This window comes from Vicugna pacos, chromosome 9 (assembly GCF_048564905.1).
Source record: "Vicugna pacos chromosome 9, VicPac4, whole genome shotgun sequence".
NCBI classification, from domain to species: domain Eukaryota; kingdom Metazoa; phylum Chordata; class Mammalia; order Artiodactyla; family Camelidae; genus Vicugna; species Vicugna pacos.
This window is the reverse complement of record NC_132995.1, coordinates 71326410-71350197: the sequence shown is the minus strand read 5'-3', so window position 1 is coordinate 71350197 and position 23788 is coordinate 71326410. Positions and strand designations below refer to the sequence as shown.

General features: G+C 37.6%; 1 long non-coding RNA gene across 1 annotated transcript in view; it reads right to left on the bottom strand.

Moving 5' to 3' along the window:
• The window catches only part of LOC140698530 (uncharacterized), a 56001-nt gene extending 32764 nt beyond the window's left edge, over window positions 1-23237 (bottom strand). The window contains exons 1-3 of the long non-coding RNA XR_012076345.1: window positions 22925-23237; window positions 20033-20141; window positions 19537-19906 (exon numbers count right to left, since the gene is read on the bottom strand). This is a non-coding gene — a long non-coding RNA (uncharacterized lncRNA). The remainder of the gene's footprint in view (window positions 1-19536; window positions 19907-20032; window positions 20142-22924) is intronic.
• Window positions 23238-23788: the final 551 nt, after the last annotated feature.

Below are 23788 nucleotides of genomic sequence, written 5' to 3'. Positions count from 1 at the left end.
GAAGTAAAGAAATGAGACAATACTTCATACACACCTGCCACCTTGAAGGCTTTCAAATAAAGTACACTGTTATTACTTGCAACGGGCGTTCTTTTTAAAGTTAATCATTACTAGAAGCATGAGTAATCTCCCAGCATTCTACAGTATGAGGCAATCACCAGATGGGCAGAGCTCACCTGACACTGGACGAGCCCAGCATGGCTTTGGCAGACTGTGGCTGCACCCAGTTTAGAAGTAATTAGTCCTACTCAACCAAGGTAATGGGGAAATTGGCTTTCGGACCATATTTGCAACTTTATGTGGAGAGGAATGATTCAATATTCAGTAATGGTTAGGTACTTTCAATGTTCAGTCCTGAATCCTTGTGTAAACAGGATTGTTGTTGAAATGGAATGGAAGTTTTGTGAGCAAAATGACAGCAGGAGCAGCCCCTTCATCAGATTTACAAGGAAAAGGAGGGGATTGGGCCATTGTGGGAATGCCAATGAGAAGATGCGCCGAAGGTGAAAATCAGCTATTTACTGTTCATGTGAATATCAGCAGTGGTACTGGACGTACAGTCGTCCTTCTGGCCTCTGTGCTTCATAAAGCAGAAAAGAAGCCCGTGTTTATTTGCCATGTCCTGTCTGAGCAATATTTTTACTTTAAATAAAGGCATAGAAATGGCTTATAAATTAAATAAGTTTCAGAAGATACCCAGTAATTGGGTAAAGAATAGGACAATTAGGTATAAAGTGCACATGAGGGGAACATTTTTTTGTCATAATGCTACCAGTGATCATGCAAATACTCGATAGCTTAAACCACACGCATGTTGAACTTGACATGATCTATGACTCTGGATTCGTCACGATCAGCAGGACTTTTCTGGAGAAAACATTACTGTATTAAGACTGGAAGTTGTAATTTCTCTAAAGCTCAGTTTCTCATCTTTAAAATAAGAGGAATTGTGCCAAATGACCATTTAAGTCTCTTCTAGCACTAAACTCTGAAAACAATTCTATCATCAGATCAAAGATAGAACCTTTCTTCCCATACATGGACCCAGAATCCATCAGGACGGAAGCTGGGGGGAGATGTTCTTCACTGTGAGATTCTTTCATCAATCAAATAAATACCCAGAAGTATTAGTGGATTTAGAAGTGAGCCCAGAGACACAGCTTTCATAATCGCAACTGAGTGTGCTCCTGACCCTTCGGGACAGCATAAACCTAGTTTTGACTCCAACAGGAAATTCCAAATTCAGGACCAGAAGCGGAACAGCACTGTTGTTCAGAACGGGAAGTCCGTTGCAGGGTGCTGCCCTGCTCCCTAGGCGGCTGACATTAAGTGAAATCACAAAACCAGCTTCTTTTTTATGCTCACGTATCTTGACACTTTTACAGCTTGTTACATCATAAATTATTCTCCATCCATGTACTGTCTGGAACATGGCTGAAGGTACTCAGTGATCTTCAAGCCTCAGGATTCCAATTTCGCAAAATTTTAAAAAGACATCCATTCCAAATTTCCTTTGTTTAGCCTACGATAGAAAGCGAAGTGCCTTTAAGTATAAATGACAGGATAATAGGGCTCTGAGTCTTCTTTGCAGTGAATATCATACTTTCGTTTTGCAGAGTAGAGCTCAGAATGCCTCCCTTTACGCTGATGGAGGGCACTTTCAGAGCTTTTCATCCTCTCCCAGTTAAAGCAGATGACAAAGCGGCCACTCGCAAAATAGATGAAGGGGATAAGTGAGCATGAAATTCTCAGAGATTAAGACCATAGTAAACACGAAGTAGTTGTACTTCCATCTACCTCTATTTGTAGTTTAAATTTTAAATTTGTTACACCAATAAATTCACATTGACAAGTTCCCTTTCTGGTTAAAATTAGGTACCTTGGGGGAAAATAGGATAATCATTCTAAAGACAAATTGAAAACACAGTGAACCTCATAAATCAATGCAAATCAAACACATAGACATGTATGTATGACATCTAATGAGTCAGAAATCTTAAAAATATGCTACTGAAGGAACTTCAATATTAGAGATCAATGTGATTTTTTCTAAAATGATGAATTCCTGTAGTCATATGAATCCACCACAGAAAGCAAATTATGTATATCAAAAAATGAAGATAAAGAAAATGCCTTTTCTACATACAAAGTTTATTACTTAAATTAGTGCAATTTTGTATTATAAAAAATGTAGAAAACCAAATTCATATAAATATTCCTCCTACTAAAAAACGGAGAGAAATCAAAATGAAGCTAATTCTTTTAAAACAAATTTCTCTAAATTTTTGCCGTAAGTGTTCTTTCTGCTGATAAACAACATGTAAAGTTAAAGAGAGGAAAATGAAAACAGTAATCACCATGTACCAAATAGCATTTTGGGAAATCATTTCAGAATCTTTTAAGTCAAACTGGATTCTTATCTCTTGATTGAAAATAAGTAGTGGCTTCTTGAACACAATAGCCTAGTTTTTTCAAAGCTTATTTTCAAATAAGCTAGGATGACTAAGTGAGAATTATTTAAAATATAATTTTACATTTTTAAATGTATCTAAATAAATTTAACTAATGCATATAATATGCCTGTGAGATATGAAGGATTCCTTTTTAACAAATAAGAAACCAAGATAAACTAGAATAAAAGTTAATAAATCAGAGCAGAATTTAAAATTTGATATACAGTTTTTTAAAGAAAAATATATCATAACTTTAAAAGGATATAGATATAGACTAAGGCTGTATTTTACAGCTGTTTCTATATTAGGCTAAGATACTGAATCATCCTGAAGCCTGGACATTTTCTAAGTGGTCATGTTTTTTCCTAAGAGATATAAAAGCAAAACTTACTCATGTGATGGTCTTTGATCATGGCCAAGCTTTGCTTTGTTAACACCTAGTCCCTATTAATTTAGCTACTAAAATATTTTGGATTGTATTTATAGATTTTTTTAAAGCTTTATAGTGGTAGAAAAGGATTTGAATTACTTGAATACTTTGATTTATCGCCATCTAGAAGTACTTTGCAATTAGTTTACCTGCTTTATTAGCATTTGACAGAAATAGTTGTGCTAAAACATCAGTCCCGTAGTTTATGAATCGTTACAAACACATCGTGGAGTGTCATTTACAATGTACAACAATCTGTTTTGACCCAAGAAAACAGACCTTGTAATAATATGCCATTTCTGGATTCTATTTTCATGCAATTTGAAGTAAGTGCTAAAATTGTGAGCTGGCCTGGTATTAAATCAACATATATCAAAAAAGAAAGAATAGAAAAGATGAGTGATAGAAATAATTTGATTTAATTTAAATATGTTACACCTAATATTTCTTATTTTAATATGCTAATTTATAGTACCGGGACTTAATACTTGACCAAAGTGTGCTTTCACTTTTATTTCCTTAGTATCTTTTTCCAATTATCTTTCCCTATATGGCCAAACAGCTCAAGTTTTCTTTTTTAAAAGAAATTGTATGTTACATAAATAATATTCAAGAATTTTAGGAGAGAAAAAAATAATTCATGATTCAGGAAGACTATGAACTCCTATGCCAGAAACCAGCATCTAAAAATTAAAATTATTTTTAAGTTAGTCTTAATAATTACTTTACAGATGTATAGTTACCATATAATTTTAATTGCAATAATTTCCTATTATATAAATAAAAATCCTAGTAATAGTTCTTAATGTGGTCCATTATTCATTTTGAATGGTAATTTATAACAAGTTGATTAAATATTTAGTTTTTAGAAGTGTGAAATTCCATTTACTACAAATTTTAAAACTTATGTAATTTAAAAATTAGAGTTCAAAGACTATAAAATAACACATTCTAAATAAATGTTTAAAATCTGCTTTTATAGGCATATTGAAAAACTTTGTAAGTAGCATAAGGTAGCAATTTGCAAATAAATGGTCACAAGATGTGAATACGTCAATTTTGCAAAAGACTTCAAGTATCCTAGAATAGAGATGATAAACCACCAATGTTTTATTGTTGATAAGTTATAAGCTCACAACTGATCATTTCTCCAGCTATCAACAAACGAATTTATATTAAGTATAAATCCATGATGATCAGATTATGAGCAACAGGCCCACAATAAGCCAATTGAGATGCGGCTGAAAAATAAATCTATCTATTCATTTGAAAAAGACTGCAGTGGGCTTTTTAATGTTAACAAAAATTTCAGACTGACTTGTCCTCTATAAAGTGTTTAAAGTAACATCTGTTACATAAAAAAGAACATGTGAAGCATCAACAGCAGTGTAATAACTGAACGCCCACCGACCCACCCTGTAACTTCAGAACTAGAACCAGTAATGGGCTGAAACATTTAATAAAAATACAAGAGAAAATTAAGCTGTTTTTCACATTTCTGAATTGTAAGTATCTTCTCTATCTAAATATAGGCTACTTGGTACTTATTTTGCATCCTTTTTACAGTCAAACTCCTTCGTTTGAGCTTTGAAGTACTAACCTTTAAATTAGTGTCTATCTAATTTAATAACTAAATCCATCAAACTACAGACCTTACTAAAATGATTTCATTTTCCTTTCTGGCTAATCTGAAGTGCTTAATCTTAAAATGTTAACTGTCAAAATAATGGACTTTTTTCTTCCCGCCATAAGAATAACTTGGATTTCCAACGGATCTCTTGTCAATCATTTTCTCTAAACTGGGTGTGCATAAATTGTTCCACCACTGACGCTCTCTCTTAACTTTAGTATTAAAGTGTGGACAGTGTTGCTCATCTCTCCTGTAAGAAAGAAATCAGACTGTATCCTAAAATGAATTTATAGTCCTATGTTTATAGTCAGAATGTATTTTTAGAGACAGAAAGTTCTATTATTCTGTCAAGTAATGGAATAACTATTTTAAAAATATGAGAAAACAGATTATTACAGGATACATTAATGCATTAAAATTATAAAGTAAAATAATACATAATTTATTATTTAACTTATACACATTTTCCATTAGGTAATTTTTTTTATATTTGGGCTATCACCTGTCTATATATTAGTAAAAGTCGTATTTTTATTAAGAAATATTATTATTAATTCTTCATTATATACTGTGGCATCGTGTAAGGCATATGACTAAATTTATACTTTGTCATAAGCAGCTACAATGTCTTATTAATGGAAAGAAGACTTTACACTGAGACAAAATCCAGTTATATTGCCAATCGGTTACTTTCACATTAAATCAAAGGTGGCTTGATGTTAATTTTTGTGTTAAATACAGAAGCCAAATTTTATGGACTGGAGGACTAGTCTAGGTCTTACAATCCAGAGTGAGATAGTATTAAAGTTGCCCTTTCAAATCTAAATTTAAAATATAAACAGGAACAATTCACTGCACTTTAGAGTTGCATTTTAAACATTTAGGCCATTAAGTTTCTAGCATTTCCATGAAAGTTTGAACAGTAAGCGGTGGTCTTACAAACAAAAAATGTGTAATAGCTCTATGAAAGTCTCCAATGGCATGATGAGAACTGATATAATTTAATTGTTTAACCAATAACATTCATTTTTACTGTTACATAATAATCTGTATTCTAAGAAAATTTTTAATCAAATATAGTTCTAGTAAGCATATTTAGGTAATTTATTTCATATTACTGTATTACTGGATGTTTTGTAAATGCTCAAGGAATCTAATCAGGCAATTCTCTTACATGAGAATTTTAAAATTATTTGTGTCATTGATGAATGATAAAATGTTAATAATGATCCATGGAACAATTTTGCACACACACAAACAAGATTTAAAGATCTTATTCAATGCCTTATGCCTTTTAAAAAACAAAGTTGATTCTCCTTGCTTCTGAACCAAGACATAATTTAATACCAGAGTAAAATTTAGACAGCTATTGGAATTACTACAGTAAGAATAATATGAATCAAAAGAAAAGTTTAAGTTCTGCAAAAATCCAATTCAATATATATTACCGTAATTATAAAGCTATTAGCAGTAAGAGTACTATTAAGAGTATTAAATAATACTAATAAGAGTACTATATTTAAAAAAAAAAGAGTACAATATAAAGAGATCTCCAAATAAAGTGGAATATTTGGGAACTTAAAGTATGTCCCAAATGTCGTAGAATTTGCCATTCAGGTAAATCTTTATATTTAATTTAAAATATTGCTGTATTAGTAATTAATAACTTACCACTATAAATCTACAACAGAGCCTAAGTTATTTGGGTCAGTGTTGCCTAGAACCTGGACTTTAATTGTGAATTATTTTAGCAGTAGTTCTCAAACTCCAGCAGGCATGAGGATCAAGCTTGTTCAAACGCAGGCCAGAGGCCCTCACCTCCAGAGTTCTGGATGCAGTGGGCCTGTGATGCCATCTGCGAATCTGTGTTTCTAACAAGTTCCCAAGTGATGCCGACAGTACCGATCAGGAGACCACATTTTGAGAACCATTGATCTAGGGTACTTTGAGCACCTTCTCCGCGAAAGCCTATCATCACATTCTCAAGAGACATTTATTAACTCTGGAGCCTAAGATTATTAGCGGACTTGGGAGTTACATGTAGTCACCATCATTTTAATAGTTACTAAAATAAATTTTCTGATAAGCGTAAATACACTAACAATTTTTCCTGGGGCAAAATAATTCTGTGTAGCTACAAATGTTGTTACAATAACTTAGAAACGGTAATAGAGTAACTATTGCTTCCAGGCGAAAAAAATGTGTGCTTTATTCTTTTATTGTCAGGTGCTTCCTTGATCTCTTCAATTCTGAAAGATTGTGTATAGTTTAAGGAAAAAATTATAAATCCATTTTTACAAAGGAATTTTATTATTATATCTGTGATGTGTAAGCGCCTCCTGGTGAATAGAGACAACACAGTAATGGCTTGTAGCAACATTCACTTTTACACAATTTAATATTTGTTATATTGACCACAACCTAATAAGCTTCTTAAAAGGAAGATGTTGCTTTACGTTCTTTTGAAAACCCTACAGAGCGCATAAGAGCCTGGACTGTGATATGTCCTAGAGGGCATGAGTTATTTGAGGACAATATTAAGAAGAATGCCAGGTACATGGTAGGTGCTTAATAAATGTTGACAGACCTAAATGCATGCCTTGTGAATAGCACATGCAGAACAGACATTTACTGATTTATTCTGAAAGACATCCTGGTTGTCAGATCTCGGCGTGTCCGTCAGATGCTGTAAGATGGTCTAAATATCCTTGCATTAAGGCAGATAAACTTGATAAGTGTCAAACTGGCCTTAAGTTACTAATTTTGCCCATGTCTGTGCTACAGGCATTATAATAAAAACTTGTTTCTACATGTAAAAGTTTTCTTGTTTTTAATAATGTAGATAGGACCTTGCACAAATAAAACATGTATTCAAAACATGCACGTTATTATTGTTACTTGTAGTTTAAGCTACAGGTTTAATAAGACTAGGATGGTGGAAGCCAGATTTTGTTGCTTGTGGCTGTGGAGAAAGAGCTTTATAACCTAGAACTGGGACTTCTGAGGCTTAAATAGAGCTGCATATTGCCCCTGAAATGTTCAGCTAATTTCTGTTTTTAAAGTATATTAACTTGGGTATTATCTTTGTTTTTTTCATCCAGTTCTCAGAATTGTACCCCAGAACATGCAAGGGGAATCAACTGCACGCACTGAGTGACAATTCCATCTCTACAAAGAAAGGAGGAGCATGAAACCCAATGACAGAAAAGTTAACGAGGGAGTTCCGTCCTTGTCCCACTGGCTGGTAGCCTAAAGGCCACGAAGAACAATCACAGCGTGCCGGATGTGTGGTCGGGGAGAGGCAGCAGTCATCTCTGCGAAACCCAAATGCCTTGACAAAGCTGAACTCATTTTTTCTAACACAGTATGAAAACCCACTAAAGACGAAACACTTTAATAACAGAAATCATGTTTAATAACATTTAAAGGTTTTATTTTTTTAAAAGGAAGAAAGAAGAAGAAAAATGAAAGAAAAAATCCTATTGCTCTGCCTTTGTTTGCAACAGTGACATCCAACGTACCAGTCCCGGGACACCATACCGAGGCCTGCTGGCTGCCAGCCCATCTGACTCAATCAGGAGAAACAGCCCCCATAAACACAGCAGCAGCGCTGCTTCTGCTAAATACCCTTAACCACCTTCGAAGAGAGAACAGGGTGGGAGAGAACTGTGATGGTGCTTAAGACGAAAGACTGCCTCCCTGTTTCCTTCTCCCTTCCCTCGTAAACTGAACGAACTGTTGTTATAAGACAACATGCTGCTGAGTTCACGTAACTTAAAAATTTACAGCAGGCTGTATGCCTGGAGGCACATTATGGGGCCACCTGTAGGCATGTAATTCCACTGAAAATAATAAATAATTGTGGAGAATCCCTCCGAGGCTGGAGGAGAGTGGGTAAGAATTGTGTTGCTGGTTCGCTCCAACATGGATTCTTGTCGTGGAAGACTGGAGAACTGTACTCTCTCCAACAAAGATGAGTAATCCTCCCCACAAAAGAGTCCGCTACACGCAGCACCAGACGCCTGGGTGCCAGCTCTACACAGCCATTTCTTGGGCACTTTTGAGAATGCACCTGCAGAAACTGCCACGTGGCAGTTGCTTCATATAGCACGTTGATCCATTTGAGACTTTCTTTTTTTTACAGTATAGAAAGCTATTTTGTTTGTCTCTCTACATCCTGTTTATCTCTTTGAAGCCTCCTCATATTCTGGCAAAGACGGAAAGTGACCGTAAGACTACCCCTGATATAATTCCAAACATTTATTTGGGAGGAATTAATGTGTCTTTTAACAGTGCTCAGCAGCCTTGACCTTTTTCGACTGGAAGGTAAAATGAATAGACTGTAGAGCTGCTTTAAAGAGAAAGTAAAAGTGTTTGTCGTCATGCTTTTGTCACAAGGTAGGTGGCTTTAGTACTTATCCTGTAACTATTCACAGTGTGTATGTTATTTGTTTCAGATCCTATTCTGCTATAAGATCAGTAAAATTTTACACACCACACACACACACACACACATACGCACAAACTTTTATCAAATAGGTTCCAAAAGCTAGCCTAATTTTCATTTATTTGGGTTATAAATTACCCTTAAACTTTATTAATGGAGCCCTTAGTCTCAGAGGCCCAGCAGATACTGTTTGGATTTTAAATCTATGACAACCTTTCTCCATGACAATCACATGGCTTTGAATTAAGAAAACCACATTTAAGTTATCATTTATGTACTGAGGAATGGATTCTTGGTGGTGTTAAGGCTGACATTTCCTTTTTATTTGTACTACATGAAGGGTTAATAAGGTTTGCATAACCTTATTCTTTGACGGCTTCACGGCAGAGGATTACAGGATTGCTGCCAAAAGAGATTTTAACCCTTTGAATCACACTGTTAATAACTACACTGTGCAGAGTACAGCCCATACTGTACATAAGGAAATACAGCTCTGAACACAGTTTGACCTGATATCCAATCAAGGAAAGGTTTTTAGAGATGCTTGCCATTTTGGTTGCTATGGTGAGTTTCATATTTTGTGGAAACCACTGCTAGATGTCTTAAAATAGACCTTTGCCAAGAAAAACATTGGTCCAGTGGCATACGCTGGCAGAGCATTGCAAGGTTGCTCAAATTCCCTTCCTTTGTTTTTCCGTCTCCCCCCTGGGGCAACTGCTCCAAGCATCAGCCTACTGGCCTGGCAGGCTGAGAATCCAGAAACTTGCTGCTAATTACAATGTTGACAATTCCCAACCTGTTTACTGGCGCCAGCAATCAAACCGCATCCTCTCTAGTGAACCAAAAAGCACTTGCTGGCTTTAGCTTCCTGAGGTTCCAAGCTGGCTATATTAATTACTGTTAACTTAAAAATGTATGTTGTACAGAAGAAGCTTAATTAGCTGATTTGAGGATTAAAATCTATCCTTTACAAATTTTAAACCCTTCTGTTCTTGACCAAGTTATGTGAATCCATAAAACAACTTCCCTTGGACAAAATGTTGATTATTTTAGATGTGGCTTCTCAGTCAGTTTTGCCACTGTACTTCCTTGAATTCGGCACCAAAATAGATCAAAACAGACCTCTCTCTCTCTCATCTCTTTCTTCCCCTCCCTCTCTCTCTTCCTCCTTCCCTCTCTCCCTGTTTCACCTCTTTATCTATCAGAGTTATAGCTACATTTTGTTTTTAAAAACTGAGGAAAATAATGGGCATATTTATTTACAGCTACTGTTTATGCTTAATGAAAAAGGAAAAACCTTGTATGGGGACAAAATGGTCAAAAGATATGTTTCTATCTTGGTGAATTTTTAAATCATAATAGTTACACCATTTTCAAGTGAACGCTCACTGCTGTGAGGTCTGATAAGAGAACATTCATCTTTCGTGTATAAGAAGTATATTTCCTTAACTGATAAGTTGAGAGACTGCACAGTGGGAAATCAGCCTCTCAGGCTCCTAAATGATTAGCATTACAGGTAGCCCAGATGTGGCAGTGCTGACCACCACCCAATTTTCATAAATAGCACAGGAGCCGTGGACAAGGGTTTAGTAAAACTGAGAATTTTGTTTTGACTCTGTTCTAATCCAAGAGTCAAGCTGTCTTTATTTATTCAATATAGCTTTGAATATTTAAAAGCTGAAGTGAAAGAGAGTAAATACAGTTTTAATTTGTATATTACAAATGTGATTCGATTTCTGGGTTTTTTTGGTGTGTAAAAAAATCAAGTCAGTGTTATTTACTAATCTTATTTTTAATTTTCTGTTGAATATATACTACATGACAGATATTTGTCATTCCAATCTTTCAGCCAGTATTTTCATCTGGAAGCTTATTAAACTGAGTTGATTTAGTTGAGATTAAAATTTTCCTTGTTTTACTGCAATATTTGCAAATTACAACTATTCCTTTAATTATGATTTATATTTGTTTCTACATTAATATTAAGCTAGCCTATAAAATCTTCTTAGATTTTGAAAAAAACTAAGTATAATTACGCTATAGACTTTGGAATCTGTTGGCACGTTCACATCTGTACATACAATATTTGAGCTTGAAAAAGGTTAAATCAGATGAATCACTGACTAGTAAGACTCATAGAATGATTATAAATAATTATTGTCAGATACCAAGAAGAGTAAAAGCATAAGAAAAACTTCAATATTGAAGTTTTAGTATGATGTATTAGAAAGAAAACATCCATATAACTTCAAAAAATGGGTTCCAAATATTACTGTGTGTCCCCGGGGAAGTTATTTAGATTGTGTGTGTTGTGAGGATTTCATGGCTGAAACATGGAAGTAAGACCATACACCAAATAACCGGATCTGAACTAGAAAATTTATCATAACAACTTCGTACCATATGAGTTCACTACTGGCTTATTTTAAGATATGAAATTTTGTATCCTATGTGAATAATTACATCAAAGGAAAACCAAAGATGAAGTGGGAATGACATATCTTTGGATACAAAAGCCAAATCAGAGAAGAACAAGTGTGTCAGCCTTCTATCATTTTACCATAGTTTATTAGCAAATAGCCCTCCTCCTTAGGATCGCAGTCCAGAGGGAAGCTGGACTCTTAAGACACACGTTCTGTATTTTATATTGAAAAATACTGCTGATGGTGTCTTAAACAAATTCCCCCAGGTTACTTTATTTCTAAAGCAGGGATTCAAGTACAGCATATGTCTCTTCCAATAGAAAAACGGATCAAAAGGGCTCTTTACAGCCATGTTCCCCTTAGACTTAATTTGCCACAAGTCCGTCTTTTCAGACTGATGATCTTTCCTTTGACCTGTGAAACATCCAGATTTCATGCCTTTCTCAATTTTCTGTCTGCAGGTTAGGCCCATTTTACTCAGGCACTATTTCTATTTTAATTGATTATATACCAGTTCTACACTAGAGCATCACTTTCTATCTAAATAAAAGCAAGAACTTTTGAGCACTATGAAAGAAATCCTGCAATATAGATACACTATATAAAATCAGTATCATCAACGTCCCATCACAATTGGAAAAGGGGCACTATATATAAAGAATGAGATCTCTTGTAAAGTTCCTGAAAATTGATATTTTCCGATGTGTATTGATACTAGCTAGTAGATCTGCCAATAAAATAGCCACAAATAATTCCATCATTGTTTTCTTAACACGTCACCAAGAACTGCACGATTCTCCGCTCTACAGTCCACGTCCTTAATATTCTCACTCGCTATCACTGTCCCTTTTCTCTTTTCAAATTCAATTTTATCTGCACAAATCTCCGAATCTAAATGTGAAACTGTCTCAAAACTCAACACCAATGCTGATTTTTATTATAGAAGCCACAACTAACTAAAATGTTTGTTTGAGTAACCAACCCTCATATTTTGACTCTGTCTTAATATATATTATTAAATAATCTCAAAGCTGTTTTGGACAACCACATTGAGCAATGAAAGGAATGTGAGATATTTTCATTAAAGTGTAAGTAAATGGCTTCCAAATCTCACACTCCTACCACCAGAAATGTTATTTGAAATCAGTTGCTTTTGAAAGCTTTGCAGAACTTTTAGTAAACCTCTTCTCAAAGTTTTAAATGGACATAACGTGTCATTCTCATCATTAAACTGTGGATGAAACATTATGTAAATTATTTGGATAAAACTATAGTTGACAAACCGTATTATTTTAATTTTAAGAGAATGAGTGTATTCTTTTGTGATCTAAAGGTTAACTTATATTTACTATACTTGGAATATCCAGGAGAGTCATACTTTTTAAATAAAATTATAGATTATTTTGCTTGTAATGTAAATTTGATTTGCTAGTAAACAATAAAAAATATTGCACAGATCCTTAACTTTGAAAATATATCTATCACAGTATTATACTGGATAAAATGAATTTCCATTTATCATTTGTTTAATAACTTATGAATTCTTACAAGTATGTATACATTTAACATTAAGTAAAATATACTAGGTAACATTGTCTACATCAAAATTCACACAGAATGAAATGATCCCAGATTAAATAGTTACTTGCAGTTCCAAAAAGAACACCAGATTAAAAGAAATGTCCCCAGAGATTTTTCCATTATTTAGGAGTTATATCTGAGAAAACCAGAAAAAATGAATTTTCTATCTTAGCAAAGAAAAAGAGCACTCTTAATAAACAAATTTGAGAATTAGAATTTACATTAACATTAAACTGAACTTAAATATATGTAGTTCAACCATTGCCATTAGCCATTTTCTAAAATGATATTGATTATGGAAAAAATTTGTAAAATTCTGTATTAAGATGTCTTGAAAGCATATATAGTTGCTTTCACTAGATTAATAAATATGTTTAAGTATCCATCCTGTGTTAGACACTGGATAAAGTATTTTAAAAGGTTATGCCATTGTTACGCTATTTTAGGATTAAATATCCTAGACAAATATTGGTCCTTTTTAACAGAATGAAAAAAAGGTAATGTCCCCACTCCTCTAAAAATTGTAATTAAAATTTAATAGTATGAACAGTTACACACAGACCAAACACTTTAAAAGGTCCAGTGTTTATTCTTTATCCATCTCAATTATATACATTAACTTTCAAAAGAGCTGTTTCTGACTTGGTCCTATTAGGTTGAAACGTTTTTGAGGTAGCTCCATGGTTTGAGAGCCTCACGTATATTATACACGCAGAGACATACATGTTCATGCGTGCTCACAGAAGCACACCAGGATGAACCACTAAGTCATTCTTTTGAGGCTTTTCTTTCCTAAAACTTCAAAGGAAGATAAAAAGGGCAAAGAAGGGACAAAAACGCTTCCATGCACTCATATTTTAAAAATTTAAGTAAAAATATTGAAGACCAATTTCCTGTTTGATATCAAGACAAAGTATGTTGGTGAATACTTTTGGAAGACTTGTCTTTAAAGCTTCTTTCTTAGGTCTGGTATCGATTTCCTCACCATCTACACATCAAATGAAGACTAGACTTAAGTCCAAAAAAAAAAAGTTTTTTTGGAAATGGAGGTCATAAGAGGTAGGAGGACCTTGAGAGACTCTAAACCCAGCCCTCCCTGCTGCGGATGAGATCCTGAGGGCTGGGTAAGCCCTGTGGCTAGTCGCAGTTCACAACAGCACCTGTACTCAAAATCAGTTTTATAGCCTTTATTCCAAAGTTCCTTTCCACCATAGCATGTACTTTCTTCCCGTAAGTATCATATAATTGTGGAAAAAACAAAATCTAAGGGTTTTCCGTATAACTGCCTCAATTCTCTAATTTGCTTTGTTTTTGTAAACATTGTGAAAGCCTGTTTAAAATAATAGTTATGAAAACAAATTGTGCGTGAAATTGGACCCATAAAGTAACCACTTTTAAATTTAATTCCCAGGCAGTTATGCATAAAATAATCTAGAGTCTTACCCTGGTATGTTTCTATTTTAAAGGAAAAGATGTTTTTGCATGTATGTTTCTGACAGAATATTAGGCATTCATTTTTCCTTCTTCGTGAAGTCTAAAAATGAATGGACTATTTCACAGATATACAGAAACTATCTTAAATAATAACTTTAGTTTATCTTGGGACTTGTTTGAACCAATTTTTGAAATTGGCCACATTTGCTCATGGAGATAAAAATAGACTTCAGACAATTAATTTTCACTTGTGTATTGGATATAAATTTTAAATTGCAAGAAATATAAAATTTCAGTTAAATTACATCATTGTTACAAAAAGGATTTTTTACAAACAGTGTCTCTTAAGAGCACACATTTTATTTAAGTTTAAAAACAGACACTACTTTCAAATGATGCAATTGTGCCACTATTGTAATTTGTCAACTCAAAAAAATGTGTACTGTGATATAAACTGTATTTTAACCAGGAACCTAGTATTAGTAAATAGACTACAGCATTTATAAGTATTTTTTAGTTTGAAATTTAATTGAGATTCAGTATTGTTTCAAAGCTAATAAAATGAATGCAGGAAGCCTTATTTAAAATCCTTTGCCTGTTTTAAAGTTCACAGTTAATTCTAACTTTTGGAAGTTTTGGTTCTAGCTATAGGTGGCATATGTATAAATTTTCAAATACTGTGCATTATTACTGAATCTCAAAGGGTATTTCCACAAACACAACAAATGGAAAGTGTTGTCGTAACACTTGTGTAGATAGTATAATACTTTTCATTGATTTTGAGATCAGCTTGTCTCACTTAACTCTCATTATTAACCAGAATATATAGCACAACTCATAACTCCAACAAGATTTAAATAGTCACATATTTGTAATCTGGACAACACAAATATTAGAGACACTTTGGTCCTATTGGCAGGCTGCACTCAGCAAACTCAACAGGTACCAAACATATTTCAAGAAAGTTAAAATTTCATAATATCTCTTTAGCTTACAGTTGGTTTTTTTTCTGGACGAATTGCAATGTCTCCTCAGTTAAAAACTTTAAAATATACACTCACACAAAATGTTTTGTAGATTGGAATTTGAGTTCTAAGTCGCGATTTAAAATATAGGTGCCGGAGAAGAAAAATCTCAAAACACCTGAAAAACAAATTTGACTACAACACTATTTGCTTAAAACATATTTAGCTTTCTGTTTATTGGTATATAGCTACGGACAACAATGTAATAGCTAAATATAATGAAAGTCTGTAAGCATTCTGTCATTACTATGTTTTAACTCTTACTGAAACTACTTGTCTTCGAAATAAATTTACTTCCAAACGGTCAGTCTAGTAAGCAGATCAAACGACTCTCTAACGTAGTACCAGCGCCCTCCTGTCATTTCTGTTATTCAGTGGTAGCTGAAACTACGGTATTGAAAAGTTGGTGAATAATCCTGATGGTCTTATACTGTCTTCTGTGTCCTTAGTCTTTCTCCTCTTTCCTACGTAAAAGCACAAAATATTTCCCAATATCCCCGTCATCTCCATCTAGACAGTATCTATTTTTATATTTGAAAATTTACCATTACTGATGTGGAATATAATTTTAAATTGATAATATGTCTTTTGGAAGCTTCCATCCATCAAAATGCTGCTTCATCATTGCTCTCCTTGGCCTGGACATTCACTGACAATTCTGTTCTGGTTCTAGACTGGCACTCCTGTGACACCAAGAACCCCATCATTCTAGGGCTAACAGAGGACTTGGGGAGAAATCCTACCTCCAGGACATGATTATTCATTTAAAAATGTACTTTATCAGAATCATCTGTACAACAATTTTCTTTGTATTCACACAGGGGTTGCCATGACCCCCACTGGATCTTTAACCCTGAATATCGCCATTCCCTGCAGTTTTATTCAAGCAAGAGTATCAGAACATGATTCATAAACAAAAGCAAAAAATCAGAAAATTCTTTATAAAAAGCAGTTTCTATCATGCTCCTTACCTGAGACTCAGTAGTAAACCATCAATCAAGATGTTTCTTACACCCATTAATGAATATCACATTATAAATCTGAGTGTTCACAGACATGAAAATTTCAATGAGAAACCTAAAATCTTCTATAAAAGCCATAAATTGTGTTCATAAAAATATGAGTCTTAGGCAGACTTAACTCAGGTAAAAATAGTAGACAAAAACAATTTTCATAAGCTTTCCCCCTCCTCGTCCACTGTGCCCTGAATATTACTGTCAAACAGTCTAAGCTGTATCCACATGCTTTTCCCAGGTAGAAAGTCTATCACTTTTGTAGAGCAAACCAAATTTTGGAAAAATAATGTATACCCTTCCGGTATTTGGGCATCAGCTAAAAAACAATCCAACTAGTATGATTACTGAAAATCACTTGTATCTAGCATGAAAAACACACTATCACTTTGCACGTCTTTAATCTTGTCTACAGATACCAACAGGGCAAAAGTAGTAACTGGCTAGTGGTGATGTAATTTAAAATTCTATTTTCTAAGGGAAAAAAGCTACCTTATAACAATAACAATGAACTACAGTAATTTCAATTTAATAAAGTTTTGGGGATTTTCCTCCTTATCTAAAAGGACCAAGTATGGTAAAACCTATTTTTTTATTCTTTCTAAATTTAAATAGGAACCAGCTCAGTCAGACTGACACCTAATGGAAACTTTTATAAGAAAATTATTCTGCAAAGCAAAGAAAGCAATGAGATAAGTATTTAAGCCACTTGAACCAAGAAAATCAAATACTTCTTGTTGACCATGAGATGAGTAGAGGTTCCTTTTAGACTTCGTCACAAGCATTACAATTATTCCACTCTAAAAATCATTATTCATCTAGAAAGCAACTGCAATCATAAGCTAAAGTACCAGTGGCAAAGAGCTAAATGCAATAGCTTATTTTTCAAAAGTTCTTCCTCATTCTGTCAACAAATGCCAGAGTATTACATCTTTCACTTCTTGCAAACTGTCACTGGGTTCTCAGCTCCCTTTCTGCCTTTCAAATCTCATGCACTTATTCGCCAACCAGCATGAGGCCAACTTGCCAAAGATCACCAAGGAGTCACTGGATTGTGTAGCTTCTCTCTACTTTCCCAATTTCCCAGTGAAACAAGGACACCAGTAGACAAATTGAATTTTGTTAACTACATATCAAGCACAATATTTAAAAGCCCTTTATCACCAACTAAAGGATCTCTAGAGAAAGGGGGTAATTCGTGGCACAATGAAGGAAAGAACAGTAGTTACAGGTTCTCTTGCTAGTGACAGAATTTCGAGGGCAAAGATGGTATCTTTTCTTTTCCACTAGACTCACTCTTAAAATGGGCTCGCGCGCCCTGAGAAGGGCCCCCACCCATTTTCCTTGCAAACAACCTTCCCTGAAAGCCAAAGCTGAAGCTGAGTGTAGATACCCTGAAAACAACTGTGGGAACAGACGCCGTGTGGTGGAAACAGGCACAAGGAGAGGAGTGGCATAGTGTACCCTTCACTAGGAATCCAAAGAACTGGGAAAAATGCGAGACTCTAGACGGGAAAGTGTGAGAGTGTACCTGCCTCCTTCGAGGCACTTCGCTTTCAACGTCTCCAGGGCTCAGAGCTGCTCTTGTGGGCTGGCACCCAGCGGGGTACATGCACGTCGCGCCGAAACCCCGTCCTCCAAAGAGAAAAGGTGTCTGGGGCGTAGCTCAGCTTAGAGCTGGCTTGGGAGCGCGGCGAGGGAGAGTCGCAGGCTTCTCTCTCCTTTTTTCCCCACACCTCCTGCAGTGTTGACTTCTCAGGAATTCAGTCTTCGCAGCCCGTGCACAATCCATGGCCACCACGCGGGGAGGAAGCTTGGTCTTAGTGTCCCAGGAGGTTCTTGCCGAGCCTCGTGGAACCTTCTGGGCGCCAGGTACATTCTTGTCCCCAGCATTTTCTCCTTCCACCTTTGAAGCGCCACCACCGGGCGGGCCTTGGCGTCCCCCTAGAGGGAAAGGAGCGTTGCTGAGCTGCGTGGTCTGCCGCCCGCAAAGGCTGAGAGCTGGAGCCTCCTCGGCCCATGTCTTCCATGGTGGATCATCTCTTCCAGCATCGTCTTGGGCATCTCAACTCCTGCCATGTCCTGCTGTCCTTCGAAGTGGCCGAGTGTGCTTGGGGGTTCGGTGGGTGCTTACATGCTCTTCGCTAGGACCCCTCCTATCCTAGACAAATCCGTATGGTTTTATCGTCCATTAATATTTGACACAAACAAACAAACAAAAACTGGAAGTAGAAGAAGGGAAAGGCTCGCTATTCCTCTCGTCCCATCGCAGCAGACCTAAGAGGGGGAACGTGCCTTAGGTTTGTTGGTGTTTAAGACTCAACAGCGGAGACAGGGAAAACAGCGCTACGGAGGTGTCCCAAAGCTAGTGGACGACTGAATAGTTACTGCCTGCCCCAACCACTTTCAGGAAGGTTCCAGTTCTCTGCCACACGGCAACCAATCCGGTTCCCATCCTGATTCTCCACCCCTTCGCGGAGAATCCGAAAAGAAAAATGGGCTCCTGAGAGACCCACCACACTTCCAATCTGGAAGTTCCGCGGGGACCCAGGCCCTTGTACCCCTCCCTCCCGCTCCCCAGCCCGGGCCGCCACGTCTGGCTGCAGAATGGCACCGCCGGGGGTGGGGCTCCGGCACCGCCCCTGCCCGGGATTCGCGAAGTCACAAGCTTCTGCAGCTTGCGGGGGCACCTTCGCCCACGGACACGCCCTTCCTGCGGAGGCAGCCCCCAGCGACCCTCTGCGGAGGCCCAGCTCCTCACTCGCGACGCTGCCAAACTGCTCGAGGCCTTTCAATCATTCCCAACTTCAGAGACTCGCCCCTTCTGCGTCTGTCTCCGCAGCCGGACCCCACCGAGGAGAGGAGCCCAGCAAGCCGGGGGAGCCGCTACTCCCCACCGGCTTCGCGGAGCGGACCCCCAGCCTTTCCCCGCCCCTCCCCTCCGCCTCGACCCCCGCCCTCCTTCGCGCACCCATTCTCCAGCCCAGGTCACCAGAAGCGCGGCGCACAGAGCCTTTCTGGTGGGATGTGTCTTGTAATCACCTAACACGCGACCCAGAGCGAAAACACCGAGGAAAGGAAAAGATCAAAAAAGTGCTACCTTGGCAACCACAGGCGTTTAGAGGCCAGCTGGTGGGCTGGGAGGGGCGGCCGCTGCCCGCCTGCCGCTGGTACTCTCCTCGACTACGCGTATTCTTAAGCAATAACAACGTAATCCGTATTATCCACCCAAGAATACCCGTCACCGAAGAGAGTCAGAGGACCAAGCTGCCGTCGCCGCTGCTACCGCCGCCGCTGCTACTGCCGCTGCCGCCGCCGCCAGAACTCTTGCGGCTGAGCCCGCCCCTGGCTGGGGCTGGGCTGAGCTTGACCGGGACCATAAATCCATAACTCGATTTCCCTAAAGAAGGATCCAAAGCTGTGCTCGGCTGCTTCCTGCCCAAATCCAAATGGCTGCTCTACTTCCAGTTCTGAAAGACAAATCACAAAACCAAGCACTTAACACAGAAGAAGAGTGCTGTCTTCCCAGTGAGGAAGGAGGATGTGGGAAGGCTCTTTGGGCACGGGGTGGGCGTGACAAGTAACCTTTGGTTTACCTGGTGCTCTCCCAGTGCCTTTCTCTGTCCTTGCTCTGCTTGGTACCCCTCTGGTCTCGGCCAGCCCACTCTAGGTGCTTTGATTGAGTGTCATGGCAGCGAAAGAGCCCTGTAAGAGACATGCATAGTTAAGCACACAAATATTACAAATGTATTTGCCTAGATGGCTTTAAGAAGTGAGACTCGAATAAAGATAGGGTCATGCATGGGTGAAAATTTCAGCAGTATGTTTTGGAAATGCATTTTCTCAAGCCCAAGATCACAGAAAATAAACACTTCATTCAATTTACTACTTGAAATCAAATACTTATAGATCTACAAAAATAGGCATCTCTCCTTTGAAGGCCTTAGAGCTATACAACATAATGATTTTTAAAGGAAAAAAAGCTTCAAAGCACAAAATAATTAAACTCATTTTCCATAGTATCAGAACTAACTGAGTTGACAAGCTGGTAGAGTTTCTATGATTTAAGCGTCATTTTGTAGTACCACAACATATAATTCCACAGCTCACCTTTTTAATATACAGTATAAATGCATTTCTGTGCAGTTGTTGAACACTTCTACAGAAAAAAAAAGCCTTTGAAGCTCTGTCTCCATAAAAAATTAAGAAAAAAACAATAAAAACTCATTTGCAAAGTGACTGTAATTTTGGCTTTCAGGGAGAGAATCTCTGTGATTCTTTGATGATCAATATGGCTCTTACTGGAAAAGCTTTGTCTTAAGACCCTGCAGTGAATATTCTGATAATAGAGGTTTATTGTTCACTAAATAAAATGGACAAGTGCAACGTCACTACCCAAGACATGTTGTTGCTCCATTAGAAAGTTCTCAATTTGCTTTTCCCTTTACTGTCAAATACATGGAAGTGCATCCATGTGAGTGGAGTAGGGAGGGGATATGGAAACATGGCAATAGACATTATGATTCCTCAAATTATGTAAGTGCAAATAGCTCTTCATCAAGGGGTAATTATATAACAGAATCTCTCCCACTACCACAACTCATCTCTAACTGACCTGGTTGCAATTTAAGGCCCTTAGGTCATGCTTTCTCTTATTATTATTAATTTTAATATATCACTTCTCCAGACACATCAACTAATCATTTTTTTCTGACATTTTACTTACAAATAGAAAAATCAACATGAATTCTAGGTTTTATGAACAGTTGTTTAATATATAGTGTCTGGTGCCTAAAATAACTCAAAAGAAAAGCACTATTGCCCAATTAATAGCCTATTTTACAGAATTTTCAGATGACTTTTAAGTACACCTTTCACAAAAAGACAGATGCCAATTAAACAAATTAACAAGCACTATTTTCTGCCATTACCTAACATAGCAATAAAGTGAAGCTTTTCTCTGGGGGTGCTACAACCAAACACACACACACACACACACACACACACACACACACACACACACAAACACTCACACAGGAAGCTGACAGGTTCTCTTCAGCTTGAACTCCTAGAAACAAAAGCCCTTAGGGAAAGTAATGCAATAGTCTATGAGCAGAGTGTACATTTGCTCCTGAACTCTTCCATTTAAAATCAACTAACATTAAAAGGAAAATAAGAAACACATTATACGGATTTTGATTTAGTAAATGGAGCATTTCTGTTGAATTAAAAAGGATTATCAAAGCATATATACACCACAGACACAAACACACACACACACACATATATATATATACATACATACATACATACACAACAATACATGACATATCAGAATCACAGCATAAATACCCACACAGCTTTTCAGTGCTTTCCGAGTAATCTCCTTTAGTTTGTTTCCTCACAATTGAAATAACACACACAACCACAGACTGACATGCTTTAAGAAACTAGAATAACGCAGTCAATATGCTTTCTTTTTATGCGAGTAACCAGTGCCAGCCCTCTCCTTACCTACCCAAATGTTCCGCCAGCTTCAGCACCTGGACGAGTGGACAGCTCAGCCCGGGCCGATTGTCGGCAGCACTCGCAGCAGAACTGACTCTGAGCTCTAACCAAAGCTCTCTCGTGCTTCAGCGGGGCAGCCTGACTTACGAGAACACCATTTCCTACGAGACCACTGCCGCTGGGTGCATATTCAATTCAAACCTCCTTAAGCTGTCGGATTTCCCCCACCCATCTACCCTCCCCCCTTCTCCACCCTCCACACAAAAACAGAAAAGGGAAAAAGCCCAATACCATCAGGGCGTTTGTTGATCAACTTACACTTTGCTTTTGAATATTTAGGTACTGCTAGCGGAGCAGTATCACGGAGGTTTAGGTCCGCATTAAGTACCTTTGTTCATCGACTCCTGCAAGCCATGTTTATTAGAATCTACATTTCTCTAGCTCCCCAGTAACTAGAGGTGTGTTTTGCGGGCGAGAGCTTTCAGCACCTTTTGATCTCTCAAGGCCACCGCGACTGCCTGCCAGTCCCCACTACTTTCCCACCCTGTCCCCCACACTCCAATACTCATCCCAGTCAAATGCTTGGTAATTTGCAACCAAATATACATATAGAAACGCGACAAAGCAATCGGTTTGAGGAAATAAGCCAATTAAGCTAAAGCAGAAATGCTTCTCTCTCTCCCCCCTCCCCCTTGCCTCCCTCCCTCTCTCTCTCCTTCCCTCTCAAGTAGAAAGGGGGAAACACCGAGGAGAGGGAAAAAATCGGGAGGAGGGTGGTAGTCGACTCTTGCAATCAATGGAAAAACACTATACACATCTTTACTGAATAATACTCTCGTTCTCAGACAAAAAGAAACACATTTATCGATGTAAACATAGTCTCCCTGTTCCACACATCCCACATCCTTTACGATTGCTGAGATTTGTCTTGCGGTATAGCAAAGTAACTGTCACAAATCCATCTCGATTGAAGTGCTTACCCTCTAAATCCAGGTTTCAAGCGGAACTCCAACTGTGTGTAGAAGCCAGAGTCATCTGATGAGCGGTGAGGTAGGCTCTGGGCAGTGGGAGCTGCTTCCCTCGGAGTGCCGGGTTACAGTGTTAACAAGCCCTGGGAAGGGACCTCGGTGCCTTGCACTGGCTGTGCCCCAGTGCCTTCGCGTGGTGGCGGCTTGCTCACGCTTCCGAGGAGTCCCAGGCGATAGCCTTCAGCTGATGCGAGCTTCCAGAAAGGAGTGGGGAAGGAAAAAAAAATCATCTAATGCAATCAAATCGATCTGATCTACACCATCTGTCGCCTGCCACTATACACAAACGTTAAAACAGGAAAACGGAAAACACTGACAACCCGAGAGGGTTGGTCTGCAAAGAGTTCATTTTTAGCAGAACATAATTGGGTATGGTCGGCGTACAGTTACAAAAGCTGCTGTTAACCATCCAGTAGTGGATCCCAAACATGCTAATGGTGGATTAATTGAGGAAGATCTGACGTGCAAGCTTCATAGTCTCTTATTCATGACTTCCCAATGGGAAAGGACCAATGCCTTGTGGGACTATGGTAACATACAGTCAAAAAGCTGCTAAGAAAATGGCTGTGTGTTCACAGCACCTCTCTCTGATAACAAACATATGTCGACTAAAACGGTTTAGTAGAATTGGGGGGGGGGTGTTGGAGAATAAAATTTGCTTTCCTGGTATAAGCAATCCCATCTTCTTTCCTTAAAGAAAAGCAAAAATAGATATCGTATCTTTACCACAGTGGAAGAAAAAAGATGTTTTAAAAGGTTTTTTTAAATCAAGATTAAATTCTGCCATATAAAAGAAATGGAACACTCTTGTGCAGC